Source organism: Ovis canadensis, chromosome 23, assembly GCF_042477335.2.
Source record: "Ovis canadensis isolate MfBH-ARS-UI-01 breed Bighorn chromosome 23, ARS-UI_OviCan_v2, whole genome shotgun sequence".
NCBI lineage: Eukaryota > Metazoa > Chordata > Mammalia > Artiodactyla > Bovidae > Ovis > Ovis canadensis.
Genome location: NC_091267.1, coordinates 52,089,884 through 52,103,822, shown reverse-complemented (window position 1 = coordinate 52,103,822; position 13,939 = coordinate 52,089,884). Strand labels below are relative to the sequence as shown.

At 44.9% G+C, this 13,939-nt stretch overlaps 1 protein-coding gene across 2 annotated transcripts in view; it reads left to right on the top strand.

The window, feature by feature from the left end:
- Positions 1–1,261: 1,261 nt before the first annotated feature.
- DLGAP1 (DLG associated protein 1) overlaps positions 1,262–13,939 on the top strand; it is a 791,550-nt gene continuing 778,872 nt past the window's right edge. For both annotated transcript variants that reach the window (XM_069568351.1, XM_069568350.1), the window contains exon 1: positions 1,262–2,069. The gene's annotated coding sequence lies outside the window, so the exon portion shown is untranslated. The remainder of the gene's footprint in view (positions 2,070–13,939) is intronic.

Here is a 13,939-nt window from a genome sequence, read left to right as displayed (position 1 = left end):
GATTTAGGGCCTGACAGTTATAATGGTCTTCTTACTTATGTGACCACATTAAAAATTCTATGGATTAAACATACTTACGAATCTGGGAATGCAAGGTAGTTGCTCTCTAGATTATGAAGGCTATTTTTCCTATGTCAGTATTTGGCCTTTTCATGGCGTCTTGGTGATGGATAGGGAGGCCTGGCATGCAGCATCCATGGGGTCGCAAAGAGTCAGACATGACTGAGCGACTGAACTGAACTGAGTGGAGTCTTATTTGAAAAACCAATGCTCCTACATAGTAGGAATTGGCTGGCAATATCCTTTGGAGCTTTGTTAAAGCATTATAATCACGGTACTACTATTCTGAGGATTTACCTCCATTTCTTTGAGTGTTTAGTGGTTTAAAGATTTTTTTCCCCCCTCTTTAATGGAAAATCACTCAGTGAAATTGCGAAAAAGTGACTATTTATCTGAGTCATATTTTTATGGAAACTGTTTTTCACGTCTCTGCATTTTTAGAAGTGTTTTCTTTAAAAAGGATATTCTATTAATATTTATAATTAGATATCACACAAAGCAGATGCTAAATCTTATGCTATAAGTTTATGGGTACAATTACATAAAGAAGATTATATACTCTCTGGCATAACGTTCTCTCTGGCAGCCGTAGAACAAAGGACAGACCTTCTCCGTGAAGTCGCCCGTTCTTTATTGAGGGAGACCGGAAGACTGTGATTAACCACTATTTTAACTCTTATCACCCAGAACCTAGTACTTAAGTGGGTTGCGCAGGAGCTCGATAAACAATTGATTGACTCCATTCTCTCTTTGACCCAAATTTCACCTATTCACAGAATATTTATTTCTATTCTTACTTAGAAGCCTTAAGGATTTTTTTTTACTTTCAGAGCTCGTGGACTTGTGGTCCTCAGCCTATGCGAATGGGCGTGGCTCCCAAAAGCAGTTGAGATGGAGAGCTGAGCGTTTACTGAGGTCAGAGGACAGGAAGAAAAGGAATTCATTTCCCTATTATTTTTGGTTTTCTCTAAATACCTAGAGAAACCGGTAGAATATATATTGTGTAATCTAATCTACAATCCCCCCCCCTGCTGCCCCCAAGAGCCTTCAGATTGTACAGTTGTACAATGGCCTTCAGTTGTACAGATGGGGAAACTGAGGCTCTGAGGAATAACTGTTTGGAAGTAAGGGCATGGAGTGTGAGCAGGCGGTCCTGGTGAGTCTAGACTAGGTCCACAACCCGGGCTCCTCCCTGGCGATTGCGTTTTCAAAAATTCTACTAGGGACCCCGAGGATGGAGAGAAAAGGGCAAACCCTTTACCCGCCTACGTGTTCTCCTGTGACAGAAAGTGTGGAGCGCTCCTGATAAGATTAGGGGACCAGAGCTGGCAGGTGAGGCGGGGCAGGTTCCATTCTCCGCGGATGCAGCGCCGGGGAACGCACGGGGCACGCCCACCAACGCGCGGCCGCCTCCCGGTTCCTTCGCTGGGATGCGGGGCTGGCCTCTGCGTCCCGTGTGAGCGCACTTGCCGCCCGGAGGCGGAGCGGGCATCACCCGCAGGACGCCGGGCGCCTCCCCGCGGCCCAGGCGCACGTGCCGGGCCGCGGCCAGGGCTGGTGGCCGCACCGTAGTAGCCGGGGCGGGTGGGAGCGCGGGCTCCGGGCCTCGGCCGTCACTCGCCCGCCGGCTCCGGCGGTTGGGCGGAGGAAGCGCGGGACTCCTCCTCCCCACCGTATTAACATGCACCCAGGGGCGGGTGACCAGCCCAGCCTCGCCGCCCCAGCCCACCGCGTCCCGCCACTGAGCCTCCGCGCCAGAGGCGAGCGCTGCGCTCCGGGCGCCGCAATCCCGAGGACCCGGCCTCTCCGACACCTCCGGCCCCGGGGAATCGGCGGCATCCGCAGCGGGAGCGGTCGCAGCCGCCTCGGCTTCTCTCTCGAGTCCTTCGCCTCGCGTCGCTAAGAGCCTGTCCCGGCCACGGGGACACCTCTTTCGTCCTGCCTCCGAAGCTCGCGGGAACCGACGGACGGCCGCGGCGACCGAGGGCCGGACTGCGGGCAGCGGCAAGGTAACGCCGGGCTGCGCCGGGGGCTGGGGCGCGCGCTTGCGGCCAGGGCCACGGGAGCCCGGGCCGCCGCCACCGCCGAGTTCCCAGTGGCTTTTCCCAGCCGCGCGGTCGCCGCTGCTCTTGCCAGTGGAGGAACTCCGGGCTGGGCTCCCCGGACCGCTAGCCGGCTTCTCCTACCCCTTCCGCCGCCTGGGGCGCACTTCTGCGACCCCCGGAGACCCGGGGGCCGCCGCGCCCCTCTCCGGGTGTGCGGTCCTCGCGGCTAAACGCCCCCCAACGCCGCCCCCGGGCCGGGGCGCGGACGGATTTCTAATTGCGACAGGGTCCCAGAGGGGGAGGGGAGCTGAACGGCAGTCCCCGGCACGTCCACCGGCCGCTTTCCCAACCCCCGCCCCCAGCCCCCTGCACCTTGCCGGGGAGGAGGGGGCCGCTCGCTGCAGGGCATTTCTCCACCGGCTCCCGAGTCGTGGGCGAAGCAAGTTGTTGCACTTGTTTTCTGGGTGACATTTTGGCTTTGGGAGTGGAGACAGCCCCCTCCTCTGTGTGAGTGTGTGTGTGTGTGTGTGTGTCTGTGTGTGTGTCTGTGTGTGTGTGTGCGTGTGTGTGCGCGCGCGCGCGCGCTTGCTCAAGCAAGAAAGAGAAAGCCAGAGAAGAAGAGACACAAAGAGAGAGAGGCACACAGGGAGAGACAGAGATTCAGATAGACACACGGAGAAGCGCGGTCCTAGGGAGCGATCGCTGGAAAGTCGCCCCCTGCCCGCGGCCGAGGCCGAGGCCAGTTCCTGGCCAGTCGTGGCGCGGCGGGTGTTCAGGGAACTGAAAGAGCCTGGATGAGCCGGGACCAGGCAGGGACCCCTCCTCCGGGCCCCGAGGGATAAAAATTGCGCTTTCCTGGAGGGGCCGCCGCAGCTGCGGGGGTTAGACCTCGGGGCTCGGGGGCGCGAAGATGGAAATTCAGCCCGCAGGGGCTGAGATGCTGCGCGCCTAGCCTAGTGCGGTGGCCACGGGAGGTGGTGGGAAGGGGCGGCTCAGGTGCCCGCGACAGTGTCTGTGCCGGCGCTCTTCCCGCCCCGCGCTCCCGGGCTCGCCTCTCCTCCTGGTCAGGAGGCTGCGGAATTTTCTGTCGGTTAGGGGAAGGGGTTTGAGGCGGGGAGAAGGCCGGGACAGCCCCCCGACCATCCCTTGCCCCTCGCCACCGAGGGTGAGAGGTTATCTCTTTTCTGGACTCTGGCGAGACTGTCCCCTCCTGACACCGTGAGCTGGTTCGGTTCTTGAGAGATCACTGCTCTCTGTCTCCCCCACCCCCCACCCCCCAGCATAACGCGTGAAGTTATGGAATTACAGTGATGAAAGGTGTATAATAAAAGTAACAATTGAAGACGGAGCTTTAGCTTTTATAGTCTTCGCAGATGGCTTTGTAAAGTGATGATGGATCAGTCTGGCTTTTAGTCAGACCCTGGGATGAGGAATGGTTCAGAGCCAGGAAAGCAAAATTAGGAATAAATGCAAACATTTTGCAAATTGTTATCTTTAAAAAACAAGCAAACAAACCAGGAGGGAGCTAACTGCCTTTTTTCTGTTATTTATAGCCGAATTTCCGCTTCAGGGAGCAGCTTTCTATTGGCCTATGGAATTTTGCATGTATAGCGGCAGTCTTTATCCCAACTTGAACGGAAATGAAAGGAAGGCAAGAGATGTTACAAGTATCCTGATTTATCTAATGTCAAAGGATAAAGTTTTGCTTACATTTAAAAAAAGGAAATCCAAAGTCATGAAGAAATATCGAATATCTTGCAAAACATATGAAGTTTAAACGATTAGTTGACAGAAGCTACCCTTGGTTCAGAAAATTCATATTCTTGCATGAAACAGGAAAGTTCGTACAAGTCTAGTATCAATGGCCTTGTTAATAATTTCCTTTGGATGTATTAGTTCAGTTTAAAGTTGCTGCAGTAAAGTCACTGCCTTGAAATATTCCTAGTTCTAGATCTAAAATTCCATGACTGTTAAAAAAAAATGACTCACTTAAGAGAAACTATTAGCTACTTTATATGAGAAGAGAGTTGAGTGCCTTCAAATACAAGCTATTTCAAAAATTACATCTGTCTGTTTCCCTGTACATTTCTATCTAAGGCTAGTTTGCCAAATAAAATATTTGGTCTCAAAAATTATAGATGATATAAATACTGGCAAAATGAACTGGTAAACAGATTCTTTAAAAAATTATGGAGTAATTTTCTGACAACTCTTCAAATCACACACTAGCAATTGTGCTTTGAGGGGAATAATACTTGAGTATTCCTTGTGGGGAATTTTCTTGGTTTAGCATCTGTAATTTTTCCTTCAGTATAAACTTGGTTTCGCCAGGACTAAAACCTTGAAATGAGTGATTATTGAAATCAAGACCACCTTCTCAAAATATCATATGGCTCATACAGAGGAATAGACTAAACTGTCAGTTGTCCTACTTTCTAAGTCTGTCTAAGCTTAAGTATTTTATTGAATCAGATTTGGAAATACAAATTGCATGCTCTTTGATGTAATTCTGTTAGGTATGTATGCCTTTGTTCCATATAGCTATCTAGATTGATTAATTTTTAAGTATAAATTCAAAATTGTGAAGAAGGGAAATGGAGTTTTACTAAGTACTCCTTTAGAGATGTGTAGCCTAGTAATAATAGTTCCTGCTACAACTCAGTTGAGACAAGTAACATATTCTTTGCATAGCAACTTCTGAAAACAGGGTTCAGCATTCTGACTTTAATTTCATGTACTATTTCAGATTCAGAAAGAATAATAAGATGCCATCTAAATGTGTGTTTTCATAGTGAGTTTTCTATGACGGAGTCAAATTCACATGATGGTGTCTTCTGGATTATTCCCACAAATTGTTCTACCTTTAATCGGAGCAACTCTGCTCCATGCAGAAGAATCTGTCTCTTTTTAGGAGGCATTCCACTGGAAAACTGTCATGAAGATTTCATCTCTATAGAAACCACGCTTGCCTTTCCTGGGTTAATTTAAGGAAATGTAGTTGTAAGTTCTTTTGTTTCTTTTTCTCCTTTACCCAGTTAAAGGAGCATCTTTAAAGGACTTTGGAAAAATCAAAACCCTTGTCTCCAATCCTCGACTCCCACACTTACAGTCTATGCCTTATTGTCTATGAGATGCTGTTTTCTTTGTACATTTTTATTTTATAGAAACACAATCACAAGACCATTTTCTAGAATTCTAAAAATTTTGTGTTACTGATACACTTGAAGGTTCAAGGGCACCCCATCACATTTTGTGTTGTCTCTTATTTCCAGAAGATTCTTGGGGTTTGTAAGTCTTCATTTTCAAAGAAAGGAATAATTTCTTCTTTGACCTTCTTCCTTTTTTTTTTTTTTTAATCACAGGAAATGTTTAGCCTGCTTCCTGTTACTGCCCAATGAAGGTGACTTTCACTGTGTGGTCTCTCAGGAATTGTCAAAGATGGGGTTTCTAGGAAGGTCTAAACTGTTCTAGCACAGGGGAGGATTTAGAACTGTCAGTCTTCCACTTTATTAAACACCCACTGATAACTCATTGTTTGAAATACCAGCTACCAGTTCCTTTTCTAACACATACCTCTTTGGCTTATGCAAAATGTATATTTGCTCTATGTAATATACCATTGATGCATACAGCATATGTGTGTGTTTGTGTCTGTGTGTGTATACACTCAGTTGCTTCAGTTGTGTCCAACTCTTTGTGACCCTATGGACCATAGCCTGCTAGGTTCTTCTCTTCATGGAATGCTCCGGGCAAGAATACTGGAGGGGGTTGCCACGCCCTTCTCCAGGAGATCTTCCCAATCCAGGGATCAAACCCGTGTCTCTTTCGTCTCCTGCATTGGCAGGCAGATTCTTTACCACTGTACCGCCTGGGAAGCCCTGATATATATATATGTCCAGCTGTTTGCGACCCCACGGACTGCAGCACACCAGGCTTCCTTGTCCTTTACTACCTCCCAGAGTTTGCTCAAATTCATGTCACATTGAGTCGGTGATGCCACCCAACCATCTCATCCTCTGTTGCCCCTTTCTCCTCCTGCCCGATATAATTTCCTACTTCTTTATTTTCTTTTGGTAACCCTGAAAAGGAAAACATGTGGTGGAGGACAGAAAAGAAATGGATTTTGGTTATAAGGTGGTTAAACATGGTGAATGGCTTTTCTTTGAGGACTTTTCTTCCCCTCTGTGATTGTGCAGAGGTTGGTGTTGCATATGAAATACGGTGACCCAGAAATGTTACATCTTTCACTCTGGACCGTGGTAGGGCCAGACAGCTGGTGTACCAATGAAAAGCTGGAGATATTCTCTGCTTCTGTTGACCTAAGGTTTTTCCTGGATGGTGTTTATTGTTTTCTCCTTCCTGCGGGAGGTAGTGTACTGGGTAGCGAGTGACAGCCCATGTCGGGGCCCAGCTTGCACCCAGGAAGCTGGAAGCCCTCTGAATTATGTAGCCACAGATTTTTGGCTCAGATTCTTGGGCCTTTTTTTTCCTCTTGAGCACTGTGTAGTGGGGTCATCATTGTCCTGTTAGGGGTTGCTGTGAACTAGGTGTCGCTGCCCTGGATCTCCTTTGAAGATGCACACCATCCCTTCTCCTGGGATTTGCCTGACACTGAACTGTTCATTTACACATTCACATATCATAGTTTGCTCCTCTGTCATCATGGACAATTTCTATATCTTCTCCTAACATTTCTTGTTGAATTTGTAAGCAGCAGCCTAAAAAGCCAGTGTGAAGAGTGTGGTTTGGCAGTGTATGAGCTGCCTGATCCCACGTGGATATCCTTGCATTCAGCAGAGCGGTGGTCTCGTTGGAGCCATGGATGAGCAATGAGGAGAGAAGGGTTTGTGCTGGGACCTGACTGTCTCTCCACTCGTGCACCCCCATCTGCACCGGGAGGGCTCAGGGGCATTTCAGTGGCTCCATCAGGCAGCTTGTGGGAAGGTCTCTCCCTCTCTGGGCACATTTCCAGCTCTGCCGCTTCATTTTACTCCCTGACACGGTTTTGGCTAATTTGGAAACATCTGCTAGAGTAACTTCCCTTTTAATTTTACTACTGGAGAATGTTTATGCATATCTGATAGGAGGACTGTCATTAACCCTCACTCTAACCTGCAGATTACAACCCGTGCCTTGGGCATCCTTGCTTTTTGGGTTTCAATTTCAGTGGAAACTCAGTGTGATGTCTATTTCTGGACTAGAAATTTCCCTGGTAGATATCGCAGAGATTTCCTTGCAAAACACATGCTGCCATTGGAGGGGAAGATGGCATTTTGATCTTGTCTCAGACTTTGCAAACAGCTCTTCTTTGATATGATTCATCAGACTACTCTAGCAAGAAGGCAGGGCACAGTCACTCTGCTCGAAGCTCTTTTCACAGACATTGAGGCAGAAGCCAAGTCACCTTTTCAGTGTTGCAAACTGGGATGAGCTTTCCCATTTGGAGCCGGGAAACCGCAGTAGGGGAACCCTGAAGCACTGATGCATTTAGAAGTTTTCTGTGTGAACTCCCTGGAACGTGTTTCTTATTTTTATTTCCTTTCCCTAGACTTCAGCTGAGAAGTCATTGAATCAATGAAGCCCTCCAGTTGCAGGCAGTTTCAGTGCTTGATACTTTTTATTATGGTCCTTTTATAGTAAATAATGATGCCTTGTCTTTTGTGATTATCTGATCGACTATCTTCCTCACTGAGCTGTGCATTTCATGAAATCCAAGATAAGAATTGCCCATTCGTGAAATATCACTGATGCCTAGCATAGCACCTTGAAACTTAGTAAGTGGTCCGTAGACATTGGTTGAGTGAATAAATGAATGAATAAAGAGTGAATGTAAGTCTGTATTCCAATGGTGTAAGGACCATAGCTCCAAGGATAGTATTACATGACTTTTGTATGGCCCTCCTTGCAATCTCAAACTGCACTCTTTGGTCCTAAGTTTACTGTGATTATACCTGGTGTCCTGGTCACCAAAGGGAGTTTCCGAAGTAAGATAAAGGTTAGAAAGACAAAGTAATACAAAACAACGCCTGCTCCCCACCCCGCCCCCCCAAAAAAACCCTCCTCTCCTCCTTTATCCTCCTTCTTACTTGAAACAAAACATTTGAATAGCTTAACCCCTCCCCACCCCCCAACTCCGCAGTGCCTTTATTGAATTCCACCCCTGCCCTTTGATTCTAAGCACAAGCTCTTTTCCCTCTCCTTACCCCACGGGATCGAATATTCCTTCTTATATCTCCACTAAGTCAGATGCATATTTATATTCCATTTTTCAATTGTTGTGCTTGCCAATCTCTGTGAGACCTTATGATAACAGGGCTAGCAGAGGGCTTGCAGTAGAAGGGATGCAAATGTTCATTGAGGACTGAAAAGTTGAATCAGATTACAGGGATGAGAGGTAGGAAGTGGGAGGGGGCAGAAGTGGTTACAACTGACTGTCTTGCTGATATCTGTAGAGGGACTTACTTAGTACCTATGGGAGGAGGGTTCTCGATCACAGGGGATGTTGGAATCTACCCTTTTAAATTGTATGGGTTCACAGCCTTCTTGGTATTTTCATGATTGATAGTAGTTTCTGGCCACGAATGTAGTATATTTGATCTACACTACAAGGTATTGGAATGATGGAGGGTGTGGACCAACAGCACAAATATGCTAATCTGCTCTTGGTAACCTGCTTTAGATGTTACACCACTGTTCAGCCTTAAAGATCTGTGAAGACATGTAAGACTCAGCAGGGACGTGACCCATGGTTTTATAATATGCATCATCATTTTTCTAGATTTGCATTTACTTGATCGATAATATAAAATATTCTCCTTTGATGCTAAGGATCCCAAGAGATTTAGATGATCGATGGCAGATGTAGGATGTAGCCTTTCTAAGGACAGGCAAACAAGCAGATGAAATTCTATGATCTTCCTTGTATTCATGAAGGTGGAGACTGTTGAAGTGCAAAATATAGTTCAAATCCTTGGGCAGCTGAAAGTCGAACCCAAAGGAGTGGGATTGTTTTTAGAATGCTTCCTAAAGAGGAAGGTCTTAAGCTGGACGTTCCTAGATGGTAGGAGTTAAGTAGGAGGAAAGGATGAGGCAAAACTGTGACAAAGACTTGGAGATGCAAGCCAACTTGGCAGATCCCTGGCAGGGAGATGGTCTGCTACGCCAGCTTATCTAGTGTTTTTACTGAGACCTGGAGGTGAATTTGATTGAAAAGAATAGAGATGCACTCTGTAGGGTGTTACTGACTATACAGGAATGTTCAGGGTTGATAGGAACACTGAAGGACTCTGTATAGACAGTGACATGAAGAAGTGGCCTCTGGGATGGATGGAAATAGATCAGTTTGCTACCAGGTTGGGGCAGAGGGATGTGTTAGGGGGCTGTTGTGCTAATTCAGGCATAAAGGATGAGCCCCAGGTCTAGGGAAGTCAGAAAGGGAGAAAAGAAGGCATGAAAAATTTGAAAGTTTTCAAGTGATATTTGACTCTCTTCTTTCTCTGTTGCTATATACCTGTGCCTCAAACTATTGTTCACTTCTTTATTATTAATTGAGAATTATTGTGAAATGTTTCAGCAACAACAAAAAATTAAACATTACAATAAACACTGATATAACCAATCACTGCAGACACTGCTGATACTCTCAGAGTCTCTCCAAGCCTGTCTCCCCTCAGTGGTACCCTGTACACTGAATTCTGTGTTTATCATTACCACGCATTTCCTCATGCTTTCTTAGGTATGTGTGTACCTACAAGTACAGTCTTCTTTGCTGTTTTAAAACTCTGTCTGCATAGAAACACCATGCTCTTTGTGGCTTTGTGGTCTTTACTCAACTTTGATTGATTAGTATTTTGTTGATATGTGTGCATACTTGCACGCTAAGTTGCTTCAGTCAGTCCCAACTCTTTGCAACCCATTGGGTGGTAGCCCATTGGGCTCCTCTGTCCCTGGGATTTCCCAGACAAGAATACTGGAGTGGGTTGCCATGTCCTCCTCCAGGGGATCTTCTCCACCCAGGGATCTAACCCATGTCTCTTGTGTCTCCTGCATGGGCAGATGGATTCTTTACTACTAGGGCCACCTCGGAAGCCTACTGATATGAGTAGGTATTACTTATTCATTTTTTTACCACCTTGTGATATTCCATTATGTAGTAAATAGTGAATAACATATCAGTTTTCTGTTGATGGACATATTGGATATCTTCCACCAAGGCTGCTATGCAGGTTCGTACACGCATCTTCCTGTGCTAACAAAGGAGCCTTTTTTTAGGGTGTCTTCTTAGGAGAATTGCCACAGAGTGGATTTGTACCATCCCATTTAGAAGATGATGCCAAATTACCAAAAAGGGTTTTACCTGTTGAAAAACCCTATCAAAAGTGTTTTATCCTCCCACCCAGCCATCTATAAGGAGCTCCTTTTTTTTCGCTATAGCATTGTCAGCACTTGATAATGTATGTTATTTTTGCCAGTCTTTGGGATATGAAATTGTACCTCCTTGTAGTTTTAATGTGCAGTTAATGACTGTGTTTAATGGCTGACTGCTAATAATGTTGACCATTTTTTCCATGTCTTAACATTCAGATTTCTTTGCAATGCATAAGCATACATATTGTTCACTTTCCCACTGTTAAAAAAAAATTCATAGACTTGTAAGAGTTATTCATGTATTTTGGATACCAGATTCATTTTTTTTTAAAATTTTCTGTAATTTCATTCTAGAAATGAAAGGAAGCTCGTTTCAATGGGCTTCTCCCAACTAGTGGCTTGTCTTTTCATTTTTAGAATGTGTTTGGGTGAAAAGATTCTTTTAAAAATTTAAACGATATGCATTGATTGAAGATTGATTCTTCTCTTTATTTTGTGGATACCTTGTTTAAGAAATCTTTTTGGCAATTCTAGGTGCTAAAGGTGTCACCATTTTCTATCTCAGAGACTATTAAAGTTTTATTTTCACATTTAATTTTCAAGACTTTCTTATCAAAGATTATTTTATAAAGGCCATAATCACTTTCCAAATTTGGGTACAGCATGTAACTTCTCTTGGTCTGACTTTCTCCCTCATGAAGTTGGACTTTGAGGCAGGTGTACTGTGTGACTTCTGCTCCTGGTCCTCTGCTTCGAGACTTCCTCATGTTCTGTTGGGGGTGCTCAGAAGTCTCCTAATGGAACCTCTTGCCTAAAGGATCCCCTTCTTCTAATTCAGCTTGCGTACAGATTTACTTTTCTAAAGACCTATCGAAGTCATTGTGAGACTCCTCCAGTTCTGACCTTGAGAACTTGAGAGCTGCAATCATGACCTGAATCTCCCATCAGAGCACAGACCTGGATCATGGGTGACTGGTCCTCAGATATGTGAGTGGGACAAATCCATGAAAGCACAGCTGGCTCCCTTCATGACTCAGCTCCATTTCTTTTCCTTAATATTTTTATTGAAATATAGTTGACTTTTTAAAAATTACAATATGTGTGCTCAGTCATGTCTGACTGTTTGCCACTCTGGGAACTGTAGCCTGCCGGGCTCTTCTGTCCGTGGAATTTTCCAGGCAAGAATACTGGAGTGGGTTGCCATTTCTTATGCCAGGGGATCTTCCTGACCCAGGGATCGAACCCACGTCTCTTGCATCTCCTGCATCTTTACCACTGTGCTACCTGGGAAGCCCAAAATTGATTTATAGTGTGTTAATTTCAGGTGTACAGCAAAATGATTCAGTTATATATGTATGTATACATATTATTTTTTAGATTCTTTTCTATTATGGGTTATTATAAGATATTAAGTATAGTTCCCTGTCCTTGTTTATATGCTTTATATACAGTAGTGTGTATATGTTAATCCCAAACTCCTAATTTACACACCCTCCACCCTCCCCCTAATATTTTTAAGTTAGTTCCTAACATCAAACCTCTCCTCTACCACGACCACCACTGCTTGTCAGGACTGTGCTATTCTGGCCCCTCTCTCCTCTTCCTTTGTTTCTTTTTCCTTCCTGTATTTAATTTCTGTTGAGTTGACAGAATCAGCAGCAGCCCGTTCTCTAGAGCTGGGACAAGAGGACTCTGGGATCATCTCTTTGCTTCGTGTTCTTCTGTACAGTTTGAGGGTTCTACCATGAGCAAGACTTTCTTGTAAAACCATGGTTTCAAAGTTTCCTCTATCCTTCAAGGCCCAGGCTAATCTTGCCTCTCTCATGAAGTGTTTTATGACTACTCTAGCCCAGAGTAAACTCTCCTCTGAGTTCCAGTTGCATTTTTTCTGGATCATTTAATTTATGATTTACATTTTAAACACTTTATGTGAATATGCCTAGATTTGATGCTCCTTCAAGTAGTGAATTGGCTTCTGAGCTTTTGTCTCTCTCTTGGGCCTAAACCCAGGAGCCAGCAGAGTGGTGGTGGTGTTGATTTCATTTTTTTTTTTTTCAGGGTAGCAGCTGCTTTCTTGATGATTGTAATTAGTTATTGGAAATGTCCTGGGCTGAGTGGAGATTTGCAGTTTAAAGACACTGAAAATAGTGATATTACTGGAATATGTAAGGATTTGGGATAGGAGGCTAAATTATAGTAACACAGATTTGAACTCTGTTTTGATTATGTTGATTTTTCAGATGACATGACCCATCAGCAACTTGGAGAACATTAAAGCTGAGTTTTATGAAATGTAAAGATTTGAGATATTGATTAGGGTGTTCTCTGCTGGAAGGAGATCATTAGATTCAGGTTAGGGACAGCTGTGTCTGTGTTCCAGGTGGGAATCTTCCCCTCACCTCCCTAATCCTGATTCCACTATTCTGATATTTAACTAAGTAGATGACTTTGGGCAAGTTAATTACTTTCTCGGAGTTCAGCTTCCCCATCTGAATAAGGAGGATACTTAAACTAACATATCAGAGTTTTTGAAAGGATTCAGTGAGCCAACCTTTGTAAAGTATCTAATTCAAATGGTGGGCTTATGGTGAGCAATGAACAAATGCTCCTATTGTTGTTGTTTAGTCACCAAGTCACGGTCAACTCTTCTTTTACTCCATGGACTGTAGCCTCTTTGGCTGGATTTACAGGGAAAGAGGCCCACAGCCCCTACAACTCAGCCCTGTCTGACATGGTACCATAGGATGTGAAGAGATGACAACAGAAATCAAAGGCGTGTCTTTCTCCCCAAGGAAGATTTAATTGTGAAACTGAGTATTTAAAGCAACATTTCAAGTGTACATTTTAATTTACTCTGGCCAGAATGCATATTTGTGAAGGCAAGATGGGATATGGAAGAAATTAAGAGGCAGTTATGCTTGATTCTTATGGAGGAGCATCTCCTAATGGACACAGTGAACCCTGGTTCATTGTAGTTTGGCAGGTGGAGCACTCATCTTCTGATCACATCCCCTTCTCCTGTGTGGGGCTTATCTTCTGCTTGCGAGTCATGTGTCTTCCTTCTCAGCTCACAGCTCCTCCCTGAGAAAGGGCTCAGCGGATGAAAACCAATACTAAATACAGTGAGAAGTTTACTGATTGATTAGATGGGGAAATTTTATTTTCTTCTCATTAAGGGAAATGTTTCTTGGCAGTTACATCTAGTTTGGGTTTTGTAGAATTTTTATCTGTTACAGCAGTATGATATTTTTTATCTTTGTGATTTAGGTTTAAAACCCCATAGTTGTTGCTGTTGTTTAGATGCTAAGTCATGTCTGACTCTTTGTGACTCTGTGGACAGTATACCTGCCAGGCTTCTCTGTCCAAAGGATTTCCCAGGCAAGAATACTGGAGTGGATTGCCATTTCCTTCACCAGGAGATCTTCCTGACCCAGGGATCACTCTGCATTGCAGGCAGATTCTTTACC